Source organism: Mobula birostris, chromosome 2, assembly GCF_030028105.1.
Source record: "Mobula birostris isolate sMobBir1 chromosome 2, sMobBir1.hap1, whole genome shotgun sequence".
In the NCBI taxonomy this organism is placed as follows: domain Eukaryota; kingdom Metazoa; phylum Chordata; class Chondrichthyes; order Myliobatiformes; family Myliobatidae; genus Mobula; species Mobula birostris.
Window position 1 is genome coordinate 138,900,071 of NC_092371.1, and position 20,314 is coordinate 138,920,384.

Below are 20,314 nucleotides of genomic sequence, written 5' to 3' on the forward strand. Positions count from 1 at the left end.
CTTGCTGGTGCATGATCATAACAAGTGGACTATAAGGTGAAGAGTCCAACTTATTATGTTCTATAATAGAGGCTGTATTTGAGCCCGGTGGAAGGTGCTTTGTATCTTCTGCCCAATGGAAGAGGGGAGAAGAGAGAATGTGTGGGGTGAGTGGGGTTTTTGATTTTCATGGCTGCTCTACTGAGGCAGCGAAAGATGTAGACTGAGTCCTTGGAGGAGAAGTTGGTTTCAGGGATGTGCTGAGCTGTATTCACAACTCCTTGCAGTTTCGGGCAGTTACATGCACAGTAGTTGGCATACCAATAGAACCATAGAACCATAAAAACTACAGCACAGAAACAGGCCTTTTGGCCCTTCTTGGCTGTGCCGAACCATTTTCTGCCTAGTCCCACTGACCTGCACACAGACCATATCCCTCCATACACCTCCCATCCATGTATCTGTCCAATTTATTCTTAAATGTTAAAAAAGAACCCGCATTTACCACCTCGTCTGGCAGCTCATTCCATACTCCCACCACTCTCTGTGTGAAGAAGCCCCCCCTAATGTTCCCTTTAAACTTTTCCCTCCTCACCCTTAACCCATGTCCTCTGGTTTTTTTCTCCCCTTGCCTCAGTGGAAAAAGCCTGCTTGCATTCACTCTATCTATACCCATCATAATTTTACATACCTCTATCAAATCTATCCTCATTCTTCTACGCTCCAGGGAATAAAGTCCTAACCTATTCAACCTTTCTCTGTAACTGAGTTTCTCAAGTCCCGGCAACAACCTTGTAAACCTTCTCTGCACTCTTTCAACCTTATTTATATCCTTCCTGTAATTTGGTGACCAAAACTGAACACAATACTCCAGATTCGGCCTCACCAATGCCTTATACAACCTCATCATAACATTCCAGCTCTTATACTCAATACTTCGATTAATAAAGGCCAATGTACCAAAAGCTCTCTTTACAACCCTATCTACCTGTGACGCCACTTTTAGGGAATTTTGTATCTGTATTCCCAGATCCCTCTGTTCCACTGCACTCCTCAGTGCCTTACCATTAACCCTGTATGTTCTACCTTGGTTTGTCCTTCCAACGTGCAATACCTCACACTTGTCTGCATTAAACTCCATCTGCCATTTTTCAGCCCATTTTTCCAGCTGGTCCAAGTCCCTCTGCTGGCTCTGAAAAATTTCCTCGCTGTCTACTACACCTCCAATCTTTGTATCATCAGCAAATTTGCTGATCCAATTTACCACATTATCATCCAGATCATTGATATAGATGACAAATAGCAATGGACCCAGCACTGATCCCTGTGGCACACCACTAGTCACAGGCCTCCACTCCAATCTGTTAAGCATCCAAATAGGATGCTTTCTATGATGCATCAATCAGAATTGGTCAGGATTGACGGAAACTTGCCAAGTACCTTTAGCCTCCTGAGGAAGCAGAGCTTTCTCGGCTGTGGTGTCTATATGATTGGGCCAGGATAGGCTATCGGTGATGTTCACACCCAGGAACTTGAAACTCTCAACCTCAACTTTATTGACGTAGATGGGAGCATGAGCATTGCTCCTAATTCTTAATTCCTAATTCTTAATACTGATTATAATTATTATCCTAATATTATCCTATAATTAATATTATCCTATAATTATTATCCTAATTAATACCTTAAAACTAATTATTATCCTAATATTATGTATTAACCTAATAATGTCAGTCTGTGTAGTCAACTACAATGATTGATACCTTTATTTTTTGACAATTGAGAAACTATATCAAAATTTTCAGGTCGTGTCAGTACATGTGCTGAAGCTCTGTTAATGACCCTTTATTGAACTTCTTGAAGTATCTACCCAGAATTGAAAAGTCAACCACAATATATGTGGTCATATCGATAAACTGATCATTAATATTAAAATTGCTAAACTTCTGATTATTGTGGCCTTTGGCATTAATGCTGCGTAAGTTTTGATCTTCATGCTCATCAGCTACGATGTTGTACAAACCTTTCCTTTGTGGCTCTCTGTTATCAGTGTTGCTCTTACATTGACGACCTGCTTGGCTGAAATTAAGTTGACTTGCTACCCTGGGTCTAGCATTACACGTTAAGGCTAAACTCTTTCATTTTGCAGATTAAGCATTTCACTGCTCCACAATGCCATATCTTTGATGGATAACCTCCATTACATTGATAGCAACTTTTCCCATCAGTCTCATCTTTCACACCAAGCTTGATCACGAGACTCAGATTTGCTATTTATTTACTTACTTACCTATTTAGAGGTACAATGTGAATTAGGCCCTTTGCCCTTTGAGCTGGACCAACCAGCAACCCCCCAGGTAATCCTAGTCTAGACACAGGACAATTTACAATGACCAATTAACCTACTACCTGGTACGTCTTTGACCTGTGGGAGCAAACTGGAGGACCCAGTGAAAACTCATACATTCCACGGGGAGGATGTACAGACTCCTTACGGATGATTTCGGAATTAAACTCCAAATTTCAGGGCCCCAGGCTGTAACAGTGTCATGCTAAACATGATGCTACAGTGGCGCCCCTGAAGTTTAAGTCTGTGCTGCAGCTGTTTTATACTGACATCATCTGAAATTTATATCACTTTTAGAAGCCACTTCCATAGATCTGATTATTTTATATGTACAATTAGATTTTAAATTATCTAACATTTTAAATCATTCATCTGTAAAACTGCATGCAAATTTGTCCCACAACATTTGGTTTATAATGTTCACTGGAGTTTAGAAGAATGGGAGGGGGGACGTGGAATCTCATTGAAACGCATCGAATATTGAAAGGACTAGATAAAGTGGCCATGGAGAGGATGTTTCCTATAGTGGGGAAGTCTAAGACTAGCCTCAGAAGAGAGGGAAGTCCATTTAAGACGGAAATGAGAAGGAAGTTCTTCAGCCAGAGGGAGGTGAATGTGTGGAAGTCATTGTCACAGACAGCTGTGGAGGCTAAGTCTTTGGGTATATATTAAAGCAGATGTTGATAGGTTCTTGATTAGGCAGGGCATCAAAGGTTGTGGGGAGAAGTGAGGAGAATAGAATTGAGATGGATAATAAATCAACCATGATGGATTGGCAGAGCAGCCATGATGATCCAAGCCACAGAATTCTCAGCAAACTATTTAATCTCTAAAACCTTCAGTTCACCTTTGCTTTCAGTGGCAACCTGGGAGTAAGCACAAGTTTAAGGTGAAGATGTAACGTTGGTTGTGAGATCAGCTTGCAGCAAATAACGCAGATTTCAATACTTCCCTGGGAAACCCTGGTCACATTTACATTAGGAGCAGTGATGCCCAGGTAGCCTGTTGGCTTGTCTGGGGAGCAGATGGATATGAGCAATCCTCCCACCACAACATACTTGCTGAGATTTATTTTTTCCCTCGTCCACATGGGTCGGGAATGGTGGACATCCAGAGGGGAGCTATGTAGTACAATGACTCACAAAGATCACCGCTTACAGCTTTGCACAGATATGGTATTTATCAACATTTCCCTCTATATAATCAACAGTCATTAATGACAGGAATACCTGCTGACTGCTGCTTTGACCTTTAAAACTTGCCTACTGCACAGAAAACATGTTTTTTTTTCATTCTTTTTCAGTTGAGGATATCGCTGGCGAGAACATCTGTTGTCTACCGTTATTTGCCCGTGAGCAGGTGATGGTGGTGAGGAAACGAGAATTAGCAATAAATCCCAATCTTAGCAGCAAAACCTTCATCTGAAAAAATGGGGGGTGGGAATATCAATTTGCTCCTTGCAGTCTGCAAGTTTCTTGCCCCACCTTGAATTTCGGCTGTTCTTCTGCTGTGTTTTATGTTTGAAGTATCACTCCAACCATGAAAGAATTTTAGAGTCACAGAGTTATAGAACAATACAACATGGACACAAGCCCTTCAGACAAACCAGTCCGTGCCAACCGTCTAGAACCAATTTCCTGTGTTCAGCCCACATCAGTCTGAGCCCTTGCTCCTCCAAATCCCTATCCAAGTGCTTCTTAAGTGATATTATTGTACCTGCCTCAACCACTTCCTCTGGCAGCTTGTTCTAAATACTCACCACCCTCTGTGTGAAAAAGTTGCCCTTCATGTCCCTTTTAAATCTGTCCCCTCTCACCCAAAATCTAGTTTTGGACTCATCTACACTGGGATGAAAACTGCAAACATCCAACTTATCTATTCATTTCATAATTTTAAACCCCCTCATTCTCCCATGTTCCAAGAAATAAAATCCAAGCCTGGCCAACCCTTCCTGATGACTCAGGCACCGTAGTCCTTGTAACATTCCCATAAATCTTTTCTGGACATCTTAACCACATCTTTCCCATAACACGGTGACCAAAACTGTACACAGCCCTCCATGTGTGGCTTCACTAACTACAACGTTCACTCAGTGGCAACTTTATTAGGTACCTCAGTGGCCACGAGTACAGGTTTGTGGTCTTCTGCTGCTGCAGCCCATCCAATTCAAGGTTTGATGTGTTGTGTGCTCAGAGATTTTCTTCTGCACACCACTGTTGTAGTACTTGATTATTTGAGTTGCAGTCACCTTCTTGTCAGTTTGAACCAGTTTGGCCATTCTGCTCAGAGCTCTCTCATTATCAAGGTGTTTTACCCACAGGCTAACACGAGAGGGTAAAGTTCTAAGGTGCTGGAAGTAGGTACAGAGGGGATGTCAGGGGTAAGTGTTTTATGCAGAGAGTGGTGAGTGTGTGGAATGGGCTGCCAGTGACAATGGTGGAGGCGGATACAATAGGGGTTTTTAAGAGACTCCTGGATAGGTACATGCAGCTTAGAAAAATAGAGGGCTATGGGTAACCCGAGCTAATTTCTAAAGTAAGTACGTGTTCGACACAGCATTGTGTGCCGAGGGGCCTGTAATGTGCTATGGGTTTTCTAAGTTTCTATCTATGTTTCTAAATGCTACTCACTGGATTTTTTTTTTGCTTTTTGCACTATTCTCTGTAACGCCTAGAGACAGCTGAGCATGAAAGTTTCAGGATATCGGCAGTTTCTAAGACAACAACCCCATCTGGCACTAATGATCACTCCACGATCTGAGTCACTTCGAGCACATTTCTTCTCCATTCTGCTGGTTGGTCCGAACAACAACTGAATCACTTGACCATGTCTGCATGCTTTCATGAATTGATTTACTGCTACATGATTGGCAGATTAGACATTAACAAGCTGGTGTACAGGTGTACTTAATAAAATGTTCATTATGTTTATATAAATAATGAATAACAAAGTTCCCCACACCAACTCCTGTCCACATCACTAGTCTCCATTTTGAGAAACTACACTAAACCACTTTCTGCTTCCTAACTCCGAGCTAATTTTGAATCCACCTAACTGGATCTCCATGTATTCCAGGGGACCTAACCTTCCCGACCATCCTATCATGTGGGTCCTTGTCGAAGGCCTTGCTAAAGTACAGATAGAAAACTTTCACCATCCTACACTCATTTACATTTTTGTTTACCTCTTTTTAAAAAGAAGATTCAAGGACCCTGACTTTCCACACACAAAATTACGCTGACTCCTCCAAATCAGACCCTATTTATCCAAATACCGGGAGATCCTGTCCCTCAGAGTTCCCTCCAGTAATTTTCCTACTCCTGATGACAGGCTGACCAGCCTGTAGCTCTCTGACATGTCCTTGCTACACTTCTTAAACAACAAAACAACATTAGCCACCTTTCAGTCTTTGGGAGTTTTACCAGTGGCTAATAAGAGCCTCTGCAATTTCTCCTCAGACCTCCCACAAAGTCTAAGGATGTTCTGGGTCAGGTCACAGGGATTTATCCACTTAATGTGCTCAAAGGTTACAAATACTTCCTCCCTGTAAAATGAATGTTTACCAAAACATCTCTTGTCTCCCTTATCTCTTGAGCAACGATAATTTTCACCTCAGTAAACACGAAGGAAAAATATTTGTTTAACAATTTACACATCTCCTGTAGATCTCTAAGGGGGGGCCTACTCTCAGCCTAGCCACCATTTTACTCTTTATGTATGTCATAACCTCTGTGGCTTGCCTCAAGTATCGAGCATCTAGGGTTTATAAGCACCTATATTTTTTAATCATTATCCTTACTAGAGTTGTTAAGTCTTTGGTTTAATCTCGTCAAGTTGATTATGCCTGGCATGTGTTTTCTGTGGTCTATGATTATTTAGAGAGGACTCTCAGTCACTGCCTTAATGGGGTCATTGTGTCAGAGAGGATGAATTATTGTGGTGTTAAACATAGAAAATAGGTGCAGGAGTAGGCCATTCAGCCCTTCGAGCCTGCACCGCCATTCAGTATGATCATGGCTGATCATCCAACTCAGAACCCTGTACCAGCCTTCCCTCCATACCCCCTGATCCCTTTAGCCACAAGGGCCATATCTAACTCCCTCTTAAATATAGTCAATGAACTGGCCTCAACTGTTTCCTGTGGCAGAGAATTCCACAGATTCACCATTCTCTGTGTGAAGAAGTTTTTCCTAATCTTGGTCCTAAAAGGCTTCCCCTTTATCCTCAAACTGTAACCCCTTGTTCTGGACTTCCCCAACTTTGGGAACAATCTTCCTGCATCTAGCCTGTCCAATCCCTTTAGGATTTTATACGTTTCAATCAGATCCCCCCTCAATCTTCTAAATTCCAACGAGTATAAGCCTAGTCGATCCAGTCTTTCATCATATGAAAGTCCTGCCATCCCAGGAATCAATCTGGTGAATCTGGTTACCCTTCTGAAGCTTTGATAATGGGTCTTCCTGGGGATCCTGCTGTTCCTCCGCACCTGGGTCAAGTCCTTTGTGAGCACTCCATGACTATGTAGCTATAGAACCTCTTCAGATTTCCTTCACCTTACCAGCCAAATTCAGCTTGTACCCTCTCTTTGTCCTCTTGATTTCCATCTTGAGTATTCTTAACATTTTTATGTTCATCAAGGAGTTCACTCATCCTCAACTTCCAAAGCCTTTGTTTTCTTTCTTGACCAGAGCCCCAATACAGTATCTCTTGTCAGCCAACGCTCCCTAAATTTACCTGGTTTACCCTTCATCCTAAGAGGAATATGCTACTCCTAAACACTTGATATCACACTCTTAAAATCCTCAGACTTGCTGTTCATTCCTTTCCCTACAGTAGGCCCCTGCTAGCTCCCATCTAATTCCCCAGAATTACTCCAGCTCCAGTTTTGGACCCTAACCTTTGGACTTGTCCTATCTCAAAACTTCAGTTACATGCCCTGACTAGTCCCTCAAGAGGAGGTTCAGCGTTGCACAGTCCCGGGTAGGTTGACTCAGAATCGTTCCTGGACACATTTCACAAATTCCACCCTATCCAGGGACTTAACACTCTGGCCATCTAATTGTTATCTAAGAAATTAAAATCTCCCGCTAATCCTATATTTCCACCTCATTAAGACCTTTTCTTCCTGATCTTTCCCCATTTTTCCATATCTGCTTTGGAACCTAGGAATCATGGTCACTCTCTCTAAAATGCAATATCTCCAATTAACACGATGATAAATGATCCATGATAATGTCCAAGAATCCCCTGTCCCTGTTAGTCTATGCAGTCTCCTGCAAACACTTCAGAAATCCTGACCTCGCTGAGCCTTGTGTGCTAAGGCAATCCCAGTTAGTATTTGGGAAATTGAAATCTCTTGTGGAAATATAGCCTTATTCTGACCACATCTTTCTGTTATTCGCCTCTATATCTCTTAGGTGGTCTCCCAGACAGAGTAATGACACCCTCTTTGTTTCTAATTTCACAATACAATATTGCCACCTCCTCTTTTTCAACCCTTTTGTCTTGTCTGCAGGTTCTATATCCAGAAATACTGAGTTGTCATACTGCCCATCTTTCAAACATGTCTCAGTGATGGTAACAATATCGTAATCCCATCTGTTAATTAAAGCCTGACAGCATGTGCAACCATGCCCAATGATAACTTCTACCATATTCCTCTGTTATAAGACTATCGAACAGTCCCCTAGTATGATAAAACGGACTGTTATTCTGACAATCTACCTTATGAGCTCATTGTTTACCTGCACTGTGCTTTCTCTCTAACTGTAACACCTTCTTCCGCTTTCCATTATTCTTTTACCCTGTACTGCGTCAATGCATTGTGCAACGAAATTACCTGTATGACTGGTATGCAAGACAAGTTTTTCACTGCAACTTGGTACCTTATTAGTTAGTCTCCTTGCAATAAAAAAGATGCAGTTTAGCTTTGAATTCCCTTGATCTACACTTACTACCTCCTGGGCTTACTATTTCCACTCATCTGAATATCTACTCTGAATATTGTTACCCTGCCAACTCAGTTTAAATCTTCAGTGTCTATAGATTTTTGTCCCTCTGTGTGTTATTTACTTGTCCACCATCATTCATAGCCAGTTGTAGCAGGACTGCTGAGCTGTCACCTGATCCAGACTTTAATGTTTTGTGGAGGAAAGGATGCAAATTCACACTGTGTTCCAATATGCTCATTAGCGTTACTCTCCTCTCTCCAATGAAACATCAGTTCACCTGTACTATGCAGTAGGTAGCAACCCTGAGATTATTGCCTTCAAGAACCTTTTTCTTTTTATCTCCTAGCTCCCTAAATTCAGCTCGTCCTATTTTTCTCCTGTATCGTTGGTACCTACATGCACCACGGCAACTGACAGTACACCCTCCCTTTTTAGAATGTCCTGCAGCCTGCTCCGAGACATTCCTGACTTTTGCAACACACCAGCCATTTCTGTGGCTGCAGAAGCTTCTGTCTGTTCCCCTTATCGCAAAATACCCTACCATTAGAAGTACAATCACTCAAGCCGAATATGAAGAGTCAAGCTAACCTAAGGGATAGTCTATTGATTGATGCTCAGGGGCTGTAGAGGCTGATCCAGGATCCACATATTCTGGTGCAGAGTGGGCAAGAGTAAATGGTGGCTGTGGTTAGTGGTTGTTCAGTCTCTCCTTTCACAGCTGTCACATGTTCTCTGCGGCACAGATAGCTTTACTCCTCTATATCTATTTCCTGTAATATAGTGTCAGGAGAGATAGACACTATATCCTTTATCATTAAAACTCTGCCACTCTGTTATTCTATTTCCTCATTAATAAATCAGGGGATTAAAACAGGAGACTATTAGTGGTCTGGTCACATATGAAATATGTGGATGCTGAGAGAAATCTCAGTGTGGATTCTAATAACAGGATGAGAGGTTGACCAAGGTTCACTTGGCAACACAGATGGAAAAAAAACACCTTAAAGGAAACAGATCTGGCCGGGGGGGGGGGGGCGGGGGGGAGGGAATGGAAAAAGAAATTAGACACTTTTCGATATAGCAGAACAGTGCAGGTTCCTCTGCCTGAAGACATGGCGGCATTTACATTTGGGTAACTGGATTCTATTAGTCAAATGTTAAATATTATTAAATATCTATATTCATGATCATTCAACAGCCTTTACAGGGATTAAAGCTCTATTAACAATCCAGGTGCCTGCTAAATATAGCAACATTTTTAAATGCAATCAATAGCAAGTAATGATAAATTACTAAAATTTGTGGCGTCGTGAACCGGAGCTTCATCACGCTTCATTGTAAGTTGCAAGATGCAGAGTAAACAATCCATTTACTCTGCATCTTGAAGCTTACAATAAAACTGAATAATGAGCACCACGGTAAGCATAGTGGTTAGCACAACACTATTACAGCTTGGGCCATCGGAGTTCCAAGTTCAGTTCTAACGTCATCGGTAAGGAGTTTGTACGTTCCTCCCTGTAAACACATGCGTTTCCTCCGGGTGCTCCGGTTTCCTCCCACAGTCCAAAGACATACCACTTAGTAGGTTAGTTGGTCATTGTAAATTGTCCCGTGATTAGGCTAGGGTTAAATTGATGGGTTGCTGACAGTGTAGCTTGAAGAGCTGGAAGGGTCTATTCTGTGTTATATCTCTAAATAAAAATAAAAATTAAATTTGTAAAGTACAGTGGACAATGCGATCATTCTTAAATTACTGGAAAGCAATGTGATTCTCTACTGAAAGCTGAAGGTAATCTTTAGCCACAGGATTATCTTTTCCGTCAGACCTATTGTGCTAGCCTTTGCCACATTAATAACAAAATGGGTTTTGCTTCAGTAAAAATATCTACTGCTCACACTGTGATGTCTGATAAATCAGGAGGCAGATTTTCAATGTATATAACAAAGCACATTGGAGCAGCATTATCACACCTTGACCTCATATCCGTTCAATGCCTAGCACCAAGAAAACACTGCGTACTGCAGCATTTCCTGAATGCAATTATTAATTTTTCTGCCAGCTGGAGAGATTGCTTTTTAAGATCACTCAATGGAGGGAAAATTAGCTTGCTTTCTGGAAGGTGCCATCAGTGTCTTAGTTCTCAGAAAACTTGCTGGAGTCAGGTGACACTGACCTGCCTGTCTTTGAATCTACAAGACAGACAGAGTAAGAGCCTTTTTAAACTAGTGCTTCATTTACGTACTGTGGTTTCTTCCCTTAGCTTTTGCTTCAGAGGATTCCTTACAGAGCTTGAGTTGATGTTTTTTGCCCTACTTTGTAAGCTGAGAGACAATTTCATCTGAGTATACTGTGTAGTGATTACTTTACAGCAGACAGTATGACTTGGTTGCATTGTGCATTTTGGTTCCCTGATTTTCACTCCTTGGAACATTCAGAATCAGAATCAGGTTTATTATCACCAGCACGTGTTGTGAAATTTGTTAACTTAGCAGCAGCAGTTCAATGCAATACATAATATAGAAGAAAACACATAAATAAATAAATTACAGTGAATGTATATTGAATAGATTAAACCGTGCAAAAACAGAAATAATATATATTAAAAAGAAGCATCAGGAACAAAGGTGATGAACTGAGAGCTGGATACATACATGGAATTGTGATGTAGTGGCCATTACACAGACTTGGCTGGCACCAGGGCAGGAATGGATTCTCAATATTCCTGGATTTTAGTGCTTTAAAAGGGATAGAGAGGGCGGAAAAAGGAGAGGAGAGGTGGCATTACTGGTCAGGGATACTATTACAGCTACAGAAAAGGTGGGTAATGTAGCAGGATCCTCTTATGAGTCAATATGGGTGGAAGTCAGGAACAGGAAGGGAGCAGTTACTCTATTGGGGGTATTCTATAGGCCCCCTGGTAGCAGCAGAGATACAGAGGAGCAGATTGGGAGGCAGATTTTGGAAAGGTGCAAAAATAACAGGGTTGTTATCATGGGTGACTTTAACTTCCCTAATATTGATTGGCACCTGATTAGTTCCAAGGGTTTAGATGGGGCAGAATTTGTTAAGTGTGTCCAGGATGGATTCCTGTCACAGTATGTGGACAGGCCGACCAGGGGGAATACCATACTAGATCTAATACTAGGTAATGAACCGGGTCAGGTCACAGATCTATCAGTGGGTGAGCATCTGGGGGACAGTGACCACCACTCCCTGGCCTTTATAATTATCATGGAAAAGGATAGAATCAGAGAGGACAGGAAAATTTTTAATTGGGGAAAGGCAAATTATGAGGCTATAAGGCTAGAACTTGCAGGTGTGAATTGGGAGGACGTTTTTGCAGGGAAATTACTATGGACATGTGGTCGATGTTTAGAAATCTCTTGCAGTATGTTAGGGATAAATCTGTCCCGGTGAGGAAGATAAAGAGTGGTAGGGTGAAGGAACCATGGGTGACAAGTGAGGTGGAAAATCTAGTCAGGTGGAAGAAGGCAGCATACATGAGGTTTAGGAAGGATCAGATGGGTCTATTGAGGAATATAGGGAAGCAAGAAAAGAGCTTAAGAAGGGGCTGAGAAGAGCAAGAAGGGGGCATGAGAAGGCCGTGGCGAGTAGGGTAAAGGAAAACCCCAAGGCATTCTTCAATTATGTGAAGAAAAAAAAGGATGACAGGAGTGAAGGTAGGACCGATTAAAGATAAAGGTGGGAAGATGTGCCTGGAGGCTGTGGAAGTGAGTGAGACCCTCAATGAATACTTCTCTTTGGTATTCACCAATGAGAGGGAACTTGATGACGGTGAGGACAATATCAGTGAGGTTGATGTTCTGGAGCATGTTGACATTAAGGGACAGGAGGTATTGGAGTTGTTAAAATACATTAGTACGGATAAGTCCCCGGGGCCTGACGGAATATTCCCCAGGCTGCTCCACGAGGCTAGAGAAGAGATTGCTGAGCCTCTGGCTAGGATCTTTATGTCCTCGTTGTCCACAGGAATGGTACCGGAGAATTGGAGGGAGGCGAATGTTGTCCCCTTGTTCAAAAAAGGTAGTAGGGATAGTCCAGGTAATTATAGACCAGTGAGCCTTACGTCTGTGGTGGGAAAGCTGTTGGAAAAGATTCTTAGAGATAGGATCTATAGACATTTAGAGAATCATGGTCTGATCAGGGACAGTCAGCATGGCTTTGTGAAGGGCAGATCGTGTCTAACAAGCCTGATAGAGTTCTTTGAGGAGGTGAACAGGCATATAGATGAGGGTAGTGCAGTGGATGTGATCTATATGGATTTTAGTAAGGCATTTGACAAGGTTCCACACGGTAGGCTTATTCAGAAAGTTAGAAGGCATGGGATCCAGGGAAGTTTGGCCAGATGGATTCAGAATTGGCTTGCCTGCAGAAGGCAGAGGGTGGTGGTGGAGGGAGTACATTCAGATTGGAGGATTGTGACTAGTGGTGTCCCACAAGGATCTGTTCTGGGACCTCTACTTTTCGTGATTTTTATTAACGATCTGGGTGTGGGGGTAGAAGGGTGGATTGGCAAGTTTGCAGATGACACAAAGTTTGGTGGTGTTGTAGATAGTGTAGAGGATTGTCAAAGATTGCAGAGAGACATTGATAGGATGCAGAAGTGGACTGAGAAGTGGCAGATGGAGTTCAACCCGGAGAAGTGTGAGGTGGTACACTTTGGAAGGACAAACTCCAAGGCAGAGTACAAAGTAAATGGCAGGATACTTGGTAGTGTGGAGGAGCAGAGGGATCTCGGGGTACATGTCCACAGATCCCTGAAAGTTGCCTCACAGGTGGATAGGGTAGTTAAGAAAGCTTATGGGGTGTTAGCTTTCGTAAGTCGAGGGATAGAGTTTAAGAGTCGCGATGTAATGATGCAGCTCTTTAAAACTCTGGTTAGGCCACACTTGGAGTACTGTGTCCAGTTCTGGTCACCTCACTATCGGAAGGATGTGGAAGCATTGGAAAGGGTACAGAGGAGATTTACTAGGATGCTGCCTGGTTTAGAAAGTATGCATTATGATCAGAGATTAAGGGAGCTAGGGCTTTACTCTTTCGACAGAAGGAGGATGAGAGGAGACATGATAGAGGTGTACAAGATAATAAGAGGAATAGATAGAGTGGATAACCAGCGCCTCTTCCCCAGGGCACCACTGCTTAATACAAGAGGACATGGCTTTAAGGTAAGGGGTGGGAAGTTCAAGGGGGATATTAGAGGAAGGTTTTTTACTCAGGGAGTGGTTGGTGCGTGGAATGCACTGCCTGAGTCAGTGGTGGAGGCAGATACACTAGTGAAGTTTAAGAGACTACTAGACAGGTATATGGAGGAATCTAAGGTGGGGGCTTATATGGGAGGCAGGGTTTGAGGGTCAGCACAACATTGTGGGCCGAAGGGCCTGTACTGTGCTGTACTATTCTATGTTCTATGTTGAGGTAGTGTTCATGGGTTTAATGTCCATTCAGGAATCGGATGGCAGAGGGGAAGAAGCTGTTCCTAAATCACTGAGTGTGTGTCTTCAGACTTCTGTACCTCCTTCCTGATGGTAACAGTGAGAAAAGGGCATGCCCTGGGTGCTAGGGTCCTTAATAAAGGATGCTGCCTTTCTGAGACACCGCTCCTTGAAGACGTCCTGGGTACTTTGTAGGCTAGTACCCAAGATGGAGCCGACTAAATTTATGACCCTCTGCAGCTTCTTTCGGTCCTGTGCAGTAGCTCCCCCTGTACCAGTCAGTGATGCAGCCTGTCAGAATGCTCTCCACAGGGATACGTCTATAGAAGTTTTTGAGTGTTTTGTTGACATACCAAATCTCTTGAAACTCTTGCCTTCTTTATAACTACATCGATATGTTGGGACCAGGTAAGGTCCTCAGAGATCTTGACACCCTGGAACTTGAAGCTGCTCACTTTCTCCGCTTCTGATCCTTCTATGAGGATTGGTATATGTTCCTTCATCTTACCCTTCCTGAAGTCCACAATCAGCTCCTTTTACTGATGTGGAGTGCCAGGTTGTTGCTGCGACACCACTCCACTAGTTGGTATATCTCACTCCTATATGCCCTCTCATCTCCATCTGAGATTCTACCAACAATGGTTGTATCATCAGCAAATTTATGGATGATATTTGAGCTATGCCTAGCCACACAGTCATGGGTAGAGAGAGAGTAGAGCAGTGGACTAACCACCAGTGTTGATCGTCAGCGAGGAGGAGATATTATCACCAATCCGCACAGATTGTGGTCTTCTGGTTAGGAAGTTGAGGATCCAATTGCAGAGGGAGGTACAGAGGCCCAGGTTCTGTAACTTATCAATCACGATTGTGTGAATGATGGTGTTAAATGCTGAACTATAGTCAATGAACAGCATCCTAAAATAAGTGTTTGTATTGTCCACATGGTCTAAGGCCATGTTAAGAGCCATTGAGATTGTGTCTGCCGTTGACCTATTGTGGCAATAGGCAAATTGCAGTGGATCCAGGTCCTTTCTGAGGCAGAAGTTCAGTCTAGTCATGACCAGCCTCTCAAAGCATTTCCTCACTGTAGATGTGGGTGCTACTGGGTGATTTGAAGAAGCAGATTGGAGCTGGTGTTCATACTCTCTCTTGTAGTACCACAAATCCTAAAAGGATGGGAGACAAAGCTAGGCTCACATAATCGTTAGACTATCCCATGTTCTTTAGAAAGTGACTTGTTAAAATTTCAGGTAGCTTTGAAAAGACTCTTGTTAATGAATTTATTAAATAAATAACCTAAATCAATAATAGAATCGGAGAGCACATGGAGTAACAGTTCAATCCATCATGTCTATTAGAGTCCCCTTAGAAAAACTAGCCTAGTAGTTCCATTCACGTACCCATGTTGCGGAAGAATGTCCTTTTTTCTTGAATACCCATTTACCTATTCAATACCATTGAATCTATTTCTACCACTCTTTCAGACATTCTGTTCAAATAGAATACGATACCATCCATGTTATTATGACTGTTCTAAGCATCCCAGTTATCATAATAGATCAGAAATTGTTGTTACATGGAAAAACTGTGACACACATTACACCATTGCCCCTAAATTTAATTGGCAGCTAAAGATTTCAAAAACTTATGAATAGTAAGAACTGAATCTTACTATTAACTAATAACTAACAAAAATATAAAAAAGATAAACCAGAAATTGAAAGAATTTAAATGCATTGAACACTTAAGACACTTTTAACTCAATAATTTAAACAATGAAAATTATCCAGCACATACTACAAAGATTTGCATTGAAGGGAATGGACTTGCTGCTCCTGCACCAGTTGTAACATGTAGCAGGATCATTGCACAAGAAACTGAATCAGGAGTTGGCCATTCGGCCCTTCATGCTTTCACCTCAGTGCCACTGCCCCAGACTAATCCAACATCTCTGAATTCCCTCAAAATCCATCAAGCTTTGTCTTAAATATCTTCATCTCTTATTCTTAGGCATTCTCTTGGAATTGAGGATGACTAACTTCCAGTCTGGTTTGGTGGGTTCTGAGACGGTCACTGAGTCCAATGTGGGAACCACTGAGACCGGTAGAGGTGTAGCTTGATAGGGTGATTGGGCAGGTAAAAGTTTTTGATGGGGTGTTCTGCTTCCATTGCTTCTGCAGGGCTTTGATTCCAACACATGGCCTCGAGGCTCTCAATATTATTCAGAGTACATCTTCTCCCTTTTATAATGGGCCAGAGATTACCAGCCCTGCTCCAGGGTTTCTACCTGAAGCACTGACAATTTCCTTTCCCCCTCACAGATGTTGCTTCATCCATGGAGTTCTTCCAGCATATTGGTTGTTGTTCCAGATTCCAGCATCTGTTGTTTTTTTGTGTCTTCATGAATTCCATGACTGAGCCAAGGTAGTTTGCATCCTCAACATGAATCTCCAGCAAGGCAAATCCAAAAAGAAAGGTTTGAAAGGTACATTTAATGTCATAGAAATGTATACAATATACACCCTGAAATGCTTTTTCTTCACAACCATTCACGAAAACAGAGGAGAGCCCCCAAGAATGAATAACAGTTAAACGTTAGAACCCCAAAGTCCCCTCCCAGCTCCCCTCCCTCCTGCACGTAAGTGGCAGCAAGCAATGATTCCCCACCGCCCACTGGCAAAAAAAAAGCATCGCCACCGATCACCGAGCACTCAAGCGTGCAGCAAAAGCAACAGCAAAGACACGGACTTGCACCACTCTGAACACTACATTGTTCACCCAGCATTCGCTGTCCCACAGGTTCTCTCTCTCCCTAATAAGGGAGAAAGAGATGTCTCTGTTTCACAGCGAGAGGGGAGACATAAAACCATCTTGCTGGTTTACGATGTTAAAAGTCCATTGCATCGCTTTTTCCGAGCTCTGTGCCCAAAGATCTCAGGTCTCTGGGCACACAGCCAAAGATCTGGTTCCCGCGACGCACCGGTCCGGGACACCAATCTTCAATCCACCTATCTCTAGAGCCCCAAGATCCTAGGCCTCCAAAAGTGAGCCGAACTCTTAGGCCTTGGCATGTCGGATAAAGGCCAGTCATGAAATCCCGAGAGCCGAAGTCAGCGTGTAACCCCAGGTCAGGGTCTTCAAAAGAACTCTGAAAGAGAAAGATAAAAATTTTAAAGATGGAAATGGAGCTGTTTCTGAAGATGCAAGAAAAGGAGTCGCCATTTAGCTGAAAATCTACTATATTAGTGAGCTGTGTTCTTATCATGCTGCAATAGAATTCTTTACTGCAAAGCAGTTGAAAATTAAATAAGATAATTCTACCAACTGCATCATATTACTTTATGTTCTCTGGAAAACCATTATGAATTTGACTATAAAACTACACTCTAAAGGGAACAATTACCCGGATGCCCATACCTTCCCTCAATTGAAATGTACTTTGAGTTGCGAAAATATGGATGCTCTGTTGTTGAATTTGGCTTATCATTGGTAGTCACGTCTTTAGCTGAGCAGACCATAAGGCCAGGGATTTCTCCCCAGTCTCAGTGCTTCTCTCTCAAAACCTATTTCATGTTTTCTTAGTCATTATTTAGGTGGTTCATCAAATTCTATTCTCCTGTCAAGTGACGTAAATTGGAAGCTCACCTCAGTAAATAGTGTGGTTTATCATTGGAAGTACTTCTCCGTGATTTCTCCCAACACCTTCACTATGGGCTCAATGAGGGTAAGCAGTTTCCATGTGCAGGAAACAGTTTCCTGGAAACTAAAGCCAGTCATCTTTCATTATCATTTGTATCATTTCTGCTGCCTTGCATGCAAACTCAGAGAAGAAGGCTGGCAGATGTGGAACTTCCCTGTTGAAGTGGGGGCAGGAGGATTTCCCGCCATGTCATGCTGGAAGATGATGGCAGCTTTAGGGATACAAGGGAGAACCAGGAAGAGAGCCGTTAACACCATGGGCCAAGCAGCAGAGAGAGTGTCCAGTTGGCTTTGGCTGCAAAGGGACGAAAGCAGCTGGATGTCTGACTGTCAGGGGTAGAAGACTCATCACCTTCTGTTGTCCCACCTTCCCGAGAATGTTCCAGGTTAGAGGGTGAAACGTCTGAAGACAAATGGACCTGGCTGATGACTCGACGGTCCAGCAGCAGAAACATCACAGCTGTTTAAGGTAATGATTCCCACTTTCAATCTGATGATGTATTTCAGACCCTGGTGGCATTTTCAATTGGAATAATTTAATGGTCAATTGGTGGTTGCCTCAACCAGTGTGTAAAAGGGACAAGAGATCAAACAAGGTTATGATGTTTTGGTTTTTAAATTCGATGGGAGAATAAAATAGACTTAATCCAAGGTAGACTGCCAATTTGTTGGCATTTTTTTCTAGAGCTTTGTCAAAGAGCAGTTTTAATTCCTAATTTATTGTTCATTATAGGAAAATATCATGATAAAACTACCTCAGAGAAAGAGGAATATAGTTATTATTTAATCTGAAGGAAACAACACAATGGGCAAATGTTAATACCTTTTACACATCCTATGATGGATGCTAGGCTCCCCTCTATGGACTCTGTCTATACTTCTCACTGTCTTGGTTAAGCAGCCGTCGTACTCAAAGACCCCACTCAGCCCAAACATTCTCTCTTCTCCCCTCTCACAGAAGCCTGAAAGGACATGCCACCAGGCTCCAGGACATCTTCTATTCCTCTGTTATAAGACTATTGAACAGTCCCTTCATAGGATAAGATGGACCATTGACCTAATAATCAACTTTGTAATGTTCTTGCACCTTTTGTCTGCCTGAATTGCACTTGCTCTCTAACTGCGAATGAGCAGGTAGGAAAAGAAGTTGTACAAGAACTTGCAGAGGATCACACAGCTACAGAGCCAGTTCGTGTAATTCCACTGTATTATTTAGAGGGCTATTCAACTTAACACAGCACTATCCTGTATTGTAGATGCGTAATTTATGTTAACTTTCTAGCATGATGCGAGTTATAGAAGCTTCTGGGGCAGGGAACACAGCCAAGGACATAGGTGCTTCTTTAGACTGACAGCTTGTCCAGAAAAAGCTAACATATTTCCCTAAAACTCTGCATGCAGAATCCGTTTCCATTCTGTCCCATTCAGTCTGATTCAGTACCTGAATGTTGCTGAGAAGACTACAGACCAACATGATGATAGCCAATCTGACAGCTTTGAAATCAGTAGAGGCATGAATTAGGGATGAGTTTTAATTTTAAATTTCATTGCTTTATCATTCCCTTGCCTGCTTTGTTCTTCTTGATCTAATCCCAAACTGCTTTGCTCCAGAGAAGATCAGGTGGAAAACTCTTTACTATTGCATGATTCAGAACAAAAAATAAACTGAAGTTTTTCATTGGAGGGAGGAGAGTAAAGCTAATGAGCATATTGGAACACAGTGTGAATTTGCATCCTTTCCTCCACAAAACATAAAAGACTGGATCAGGTGACAGCTCAGCAGTCCTGCTACAACTGACTATGAACGATGGGAGAGAATTAAATAACACACAGAGGGACAAAAATCTATAGACACTGAAGATTTAAACTGAGTTGACAGGCTAACAAGATTCAGAGCAGATATTCAGAGGAGTGTGGATAAACAGCTAGAGGAGAAATAGTAAGCCCAGGAGACAGAGTAAGTACTGTATAGATCAAGATGACTGGCATTCAAGACGAGGTAGTAAATTGGATTAGACATTGACTTCACTGGATGACAGCAAGGTTGGGGGTGTAGTAGACAGCAAGTAAGAGTATCAAGGATTACAGCAGTATATGAACCTGCTGGAGAAATGGTCTGGAAAGTGACAGATAGAAGTTAATGCAGACAAGTATGAGGTGTTGCACTTTGGAAGGACCAACTAGAGTACTGAGGAGTACAGTAGAACAGAGGGATTTGGGAATATGGATCCATAGTTCCTTGAAAATGCCATCACAGGTACATAAGGTCATAAAAAGATGCTTTTGGCACATTGGCCTTCATAAATCAATGTATTGAGTACAGGAGTTAGGATGTTATGTTGAAATTATGTAAGATGCTGATGAGGCCTAATTTGGAGTATTGTGTCCAATTTTGGTCATCTACCTATGGGAAATATGTAAATAAGATTGAAGGAATGCATAGAAAATTTACAAGGTGATTAAATCCCCGTGGCCTGACCCAAATCATCCTCAGACTCTGTGGGAGGACAGAGGAGAAATTGTAGAGGCCCTTGTTATCTACTGGTAAGATTCCCAAAGACTAAAAGGTGGCTAACGTTGTTCTGCTCTTTAAGAAGTGTAGCAAGGACAAGTCATTAAGCTACAGGCTAATTAGCCTGGCATCAGTTGACAGAAATTTACTGGAGGGAATTCTGAGGGACAGTATTTGGATCAATAGGGTCTGATTAGGAGTCAGCATATTTTTGTGTATGGGAAGTCATGCTTGATGAAACTTTTATTTTCTTTAAAGTGGTAACTAAAAATGGAGATGAGTGTAGGGTGGTGAAAGTTTTCTATCTCTACTTTAGCAAGGCCTTCGACAAGGACCCATATGATAGGCTGGTCTGGAAGGTTAGTTCCCCTG